This window comes from Penaeus japonicus, unplaced genomic scaffold (genome assembly GCF_977035675.1).
Source record: "Penaeus japonicus unplaced genomic scaffold, GWHDUDI00000001_assembly GWHDUDI00000002, whole genome shotgun sequence".
NCBI lineage: Eukaryota > Metazoa > Arthropoda > Malacostraca > Decapoda > Penaeidae > Penaeus > Penaeus japonicus.
Window position 1 is genome coordinate 14,441,261 of NW_028234404.1, and position 5,000 is coordinate 14,446,260.

Here is a 5,000-nt window from a genome sequence, read left to right on the forward strand (position 1 = left end):
AGAGGATTGTTGGCCTTTATTTTAGCACACTGGATTTGACATGACATTGTAAGCCTACCATAGCAGATCACAGCTAGTTCTTAGTAGATTTGGCTAGAGAACAATCATTATGATATAGAATTTTATATGTCTTAACCTGTAATATAAAAGTAGATATATTGAAAACATGACTACTCAAAAAGGGGAAATCTAACATTTATGCGACATTACACAAAGGATGATATTGGGTGATAATCATTTGGTAATAATTTATCAAAGTCCACAATTTACACAGCCAGAGATTCCATGACCTCCATGATTGATGTACCTGCATTAGTCAACAAACCTTCGTTATTTACAGTCTGGCAAGAAAGGGCTTTGTAGACCAGATTCTTTTATTTATTGTCAAGGAAACAGTCCAAGGTTTAGCTTCTGAGAATGCCATGACTGTCACTTCTACAAATGTCATAATTGTTTTGGGAATTGTTGCAAAGGTGTCCATTGCACAAGCAATATGATTAGGTGTTTGCAATATTTTTGTTGTTGGTACCATTTTGCCAGATATAATGTTATGATACAGAGGTTTGACATTCTGAAAAAAAAAAATCAGTACAGTTTCTGGTAGATTTTTAGCTTCTCATAGCAAAAGAATGTTGCAAGTAAAAGTTTTGACCATAATAATTTCAGGCATGTATTACATGAATCTGTTGTGTTTTGTTGCAAATTACTGGTTCAGGAATTCTTAAATACATAAAGTATATCAGGAAATTATGAGATAAAATGGGGAAACATGATAGATATTCAATAAAAATACATAAAAACTAATACAAAGATTTATAAAATTGGCCAATGAAACTCTAGATATTCAATAAAAATACATAAAAACTAATACAAAGATTTATAAAATTGGCCAATGAAACTCTACGATGTGTTTTTGGACCAAAGTGCCAAGGATAAAAAAGAGAGGTTACGGAATACACAAACCATACGGTAATGCAAACCACACCCCTGTGGTCTTTAACCCATTCACGCCAGGGCTGTTCCGGTTCTGAATGGTCAGAATGCCGGGGTTTTCAAACACATGAGCCAAACACCTTGGGATTCTCGGCCACACTAGCTGTGAGCCTGGGCTGTCCGCTCGCTCACACTGAGCGCTGGCCTTGACCAAATATTTCATCGGTGGTGTCTGACCCAAAAACCATGAAACGTGTCAGCACGTCATGCAGCGCGAATGGGTTAAAGTGTATCCTAACCATACAACCTAATTAGCCCTTAGATAGGAGGGTCTGCCCACCCCTGAACTAAATTATTGCACCTTTCTTCAGTTGTGCAATTTAGTCTGGATTTCTTCCGTCTTAAATGCACTATTTCAACACTTTAAACAACTGATGGCTCTGTTATCAGACAACGACAGATACTAATGTCCTTTTTTCTCATGTTGGCATAATATTGGAGAAAAATGTTTGATGATATGTGTAGAACTACACATGCAGAAAATTATTATAAATAATTGCGTAAATAACCTCCAGATATTGTTAGATATATAAATCATTACAGAATAAGAAAGACGGTCAAACTGGGGAAGGAAATTTGTTTCATCTTAAAACAATTGAAAAGGCTTAGTGGTAAGGTGCAGCTACAAAAAGGGATTGTGTGAATATATATAGGATATATCTTATTTTTCATTCATGCATTCTGCAATTTAATAACATTAAGATTAAAAATAGTAAATAATAGGGCCCTTATAAATCTGTTATATAAATCTAAGGCAAATTATTTGTATATTTACTTTTTTGTGATGTGCTTAGAGAGAGAGAGAGAGAGAGAGAGAGAGAGAGAGAGAGAGAGAGAGAGAGAGAGAGAGAGAGAGAGAGAGAGAGAGAGAGAGAGAGAGAGAGAGAGAGAGAGGGAGGGGGGGGGGGGGGCATAGATGCATTTGTCGCAAAAAAAAAATAAAAATAAATAAATAAATAGAAAGGACATAGCAAATAAATATGCCTGTAGGCTTATAAGTATTTATATATAGAATTACAAGGGGAGACTGTATGATATATAATAGAGTATTTTGTGGAGTAGGAATGGGGAAAAGGCAAAAATGGGAGTTTGGCTTGATGAAATGTACTATATAAGGGCATATCAGAATTACATTTCACAATCATTACAGTATTTTCACAACATATGTTCGAAACTTGCCCTTCTATTAGCCTCAATAAGAGAAGGAAGGAAGGCATGAAACATTATATTCACCCATTAATGACAAGGCTGTTTTGCCTCCAAATGGTCGAAACGCTGGGTATATTTCAAACATAGAAGTCTTTCACCTTGGGGTTTTCGCCTGCACTGGCTGTGGCCAACCGTTATACCTCCGATCATCCGGTGTATTGGGCAGGAGGATAGCCACAGTCCCTGGCAGCCGATGCTGCAACCACTTGAAGTGATATTTTGTCACTTGTTGTAAAGGGGTTAAAGATGAATATATATTAAGAGACATTGGAAAGTTGATGGGAAAAAATAAATTATATCTATTATGTATTGTAGTTTACCACAGATTTTGGTTATAGTTCTAACTGTTAAGTCTTTTATACCCCAGGATATGGGGTCATTATATTAGGTTAATTTTGCATATCATCATTATTATTGTACTTGCCTGGTTATATATCAAGGCCAGAAATTGATACTAGATCTACACAAATTTTGAGTTGACTAAGTTGGAGAGAACAGTTTTACAGACTAGAAAATTTAGGCTTGTTCACATACTATCATTATTAAAATCAGAATGGGAATGATTGCCAAATGTCAGTTATAATGGTTTTGTAGTGGGATGTTTGATTGCTAGATGTGTTTACACTTGACTCGAATCAGTCTAATTGTCCACCAATTATTACTTGTTAATAATAAGCTTCAGTGAGATTTTAAGGGTAATTTATCAAAAAGAAAAATTTCACAGACATGTTTGAGAAATTTCTTTTGCTTACAGGCACAAAAAAAGCTTATAATTAGATCTATTTTAGGTAAAGATAGAAGTAATTATATTACCATGTTATTTCATAGAAGGGAAGTGTGTGTAGTTGCTACAATAAATTGATAATACAAATTAATTCTTTGTAGTATTATTTGTAGGCCCAGTTATTGATATAGCCAGATAAGGATGAATTACTTTTGTGTAGAATATTATCAAAGTTGTTTAATTATACAAAATTTTAAGGTTTATGAAAGATTGATAATGTATGGTAGTAAATGTCCAGAGACTTCAGAAGTCACACTAAGAGCTCCTGAATAATTAAGTTTTAATTGATTTATCCCATTTGCACTGGTTGATGTCCTATCACGTTGTCAGCGTAATATTTCAATCATTCTGAGTAATGTCCTAGAATGTTAAGATCTCTCCCTCAAAATTTATGCTTTACATATGCTCATAATTTTACGAGTTCATTTGTATAGACATTTTTATTCACTTGTGAAAACAATGTAAACAAATACAAAAACCTCTGATGCTCACCTTGTTGATAATCATATGGCTAAGCACAGAATCATGCCTGGAGAGATCTTACATCTAGTCACCTGCGTGTGCTTGATATCTAGCCGACAGGAGCAGCATTACGCAAATGTAAGGTCTGGCGTGAATGGGTATAAGAAAGTCTTAAAATTTTGCTATAGGTTTATGGTATGAAAGTATAATGATATACATAAAAATATTGGGAGAAAACTGAAAAGGTAGGGAGGCACATCCAAAATAATTTTTGAAATAATGTGAAATATAATACTTGATAATTAAGTCTTACCTAGAAAAGTCCTGGAATTGGAATCGTCATCACTAAGATAAGACAGTGAAGTTTGATTTGCCTGGTTCTAATATGAATATCTTTAATTCGTCTTTGACCTACTTACAATGGGGTGTATATTTAGTTAATTCTACTCTTGTGGGTAATATAGCGACATTCTGAGAGATTTCTTACGAAGTGCGAGGTCCTGCACTTCTAAACGAGGTCACTTCTAAACATGGTCGAAACGATTTTCATCCACCTTATGCTAGAGGGTGACAAACAGTATTTTGCTAAATTCAAGAAAAATGTGCATATGCAGGATAAGCATTAGCTGGATTTGCGAAGCAGATGCTTCACTGGGCTTGTATGCACTGAGGTGAGCCCGCCTGTGTCAGCGTATGGTGACTTGTGAGAGAATGTGCCAACGTGTTTTGACTCGATTCAAGCTTTGGTCCTTACCCACTATGCTGACTAGGCATGATAGTGACTGTCAGGTGACAGTGGAAACTCATGAGCCTGGTTGGGACTCCATCTGCTGACCATGGGGATGTGAGGCCGGCATGCTATCCATTGCGCTCTCCTAGCGGCTTGTGCTTATGTAAATGCAACAGTGTACATATATAATTATAAGAAATGTAAGATGTCTTCTGTCGAGTCAGAAATATTTTGACGACATAATATCACATCTGTTGTGATTTGGTTAAAGTGGTTAACGATCATAACCCCTCTCTCCACACACATTTTTATAGCAGAAACCTTTCTATGATACTGGGTGTGCTTTGTGGTCACTGGCAAGGGGAGGCTCAACTATCATATCCAAATTATCATCACCATGCCCCTAAAACTGCTAATCTAAGTCTTGTAAAGAAGTTATCATTGTAAAGAACTACTCTTCCTGAACAATGTCATTTTGAGTTGGTTGCATTATGTATCCTGGTTGAGAACCAGCAGCTTGTTGAATGATGGTATGCTCTTGCCTCAGTCAGGGGTAGATTGATCATAGAAATGTGCTTTGACACTTGGCACTGAGGGGTGAAAACACTATAAAGATATCTAATTATTTGATGAATATGACATGTTTAGAATCAAAGTCCACAAAATTGGTACTACTGGGACTGTGAATCTGGCACATTTGATTTTAGGGAAATTGAAAAACTTTCTCTTTACTGTAGGTTAAGGTAATGGATTATTTATATGATGAATCACTGTTTAACACAACAGTCCATATTTCCGCTTCTAAATTTTTGGTGAGTGTGT

The 5,000-nt window shown here is 35.7% G+C and overlaps 1 protein-coding gene across 25 annotated transcripts in view; it reads left to right on the forward strand.

Moving 5' to 3' along the window:
* Positions 1 to 5,000, forward strand: part of LOC122258993 (uncharacterized) — a 91,043-nt gene that overhangs the window by 1,179 nt on the left and 84,864 nt on the right. The gene's annotated exons all lie outside the window — the stretch shown is intronic.